This window comes from Mastomys coucha, unplaced genomic scaffold (genome assembly GCF_008632895.1).
Source record: "Mastomys coucha isolate ucsf_1 unplaced genomic scaffold, UCSF_Mcou_1 pScaffold13, whole genome shotgun sequence".
Lineage (NCBI taxonomy): Eukaryota > Metazoa > Chordata > Mammalia > Rodentia > Muridae > Mastomys > Mastomys coucha.
In genome coordinates, this window is record NW_022196895.1 from 60704704 (window position 1) to 60706086 (window position 1383).

Below are 1383 nucleotides of genomic sequence, written 5' to 3' on the forward strand. Positions count from 1 at the left end.
ACAATTTTTAGACATTGGATTTCATTGTAATAAGGCTGTATACTTCAATGACCCTCACATCACCAAAGAATTTTACCTCCATCGTAGCTAAGCTGAGAATTGACAGCTCTGCTGTGCCGAGGTATGAATTGTAGGCATGATTTTTGGATAAAGAGTTCCTGCTATGGTCAAAGCTATTTGACTTGAGTGAGTGACTTCATTCTCAGCACACAGAGAACAGGTTACATTCATTTAAGAAATGGTGTGTGTATTAAAATGGTCTATCCATAAAATCATTCACCAACTGTTTCAATGAACAATGGTTCTGTTTGGAGGGTGGCACAGACATTAAATGTGGGTAAGAATTTGGTCCATTAGTTGTGATAATTTGGAAAAGCATTCATCTCAGAGAAAGAGTAACTTATAAAGTCCTCTTCTTCAAACTTGATACAAGAGCTACAAATGTCAAGAAAAGCATTCAGTCTCACTCTTTTTTGTTCTCTTTCCTATAAGCCACCTTCCAAGTTAATTATCTATGTCTCCCTTGGGTATATAAATACTTTTGAAATATATAAGCTGTTCTAAAAACCATAGTATAGTGTGAAAACATGAAATAAACAATACTACTAATAGAGAGGCTGAGATAGGAGAAGCAAGATTTCAAGACCCTTACGTTGTACACAGCAAGACACTGTCACAAACAAACAAGCTGTCTTCACTGTCACGAACAAACAAGCTGAAAGTGTATATAGATTGTACAATATTGGACCTATTTCTCTAGTTACCAAATTAGAGAGCCTGTTGGATGACAATCAACAAATTTCTTATTCCTCATATTTTTGGGTTTCAATCGATTAGGATATGTTAGTAATATTAATTTTCATATTAAGATATTAAGAAAAGGTAATTGTCACTGTTGTTTTTGTTGTAAGAGGTGGAATTATATTTGTGTGAATTTGTTGAAAGGTTACTTTCTTGCTTCTTCTAGGGTGTAGTTTTGCTCCTTATATTGATATTTTCCATCTATTATCTTTTGTAGGGCTGGATTTGTGGAAAGATATTGTGTAAATTTTGTTTTGTCATGGAATATTTTGTTTTCTCCATCTATGGTAATTGGGAGTTTTTCTGGGTATAGTAGTCTAGGCTGGCATTTGTATTCTCGTGGGGTCTGCATGACATCTGCCCAGGATCTTCTAGCTTTCATAGTCTCTGGTGAGAAATCTACCGTAATTCTGATAGGCCTGCCTTTATATGTTACTTGCCTTTTTTTCCCTTACTGCTTTTAATATTCTTTCTTTGTTTAGTGCATTTGGTGTTTTTATTATGTGACAGGAGAAATTTCCTTTCTGGTCCAGTCTATTTGGAGTTCTGTAGGCTTCTTGTATGTTCATGGGCATCTCTTTC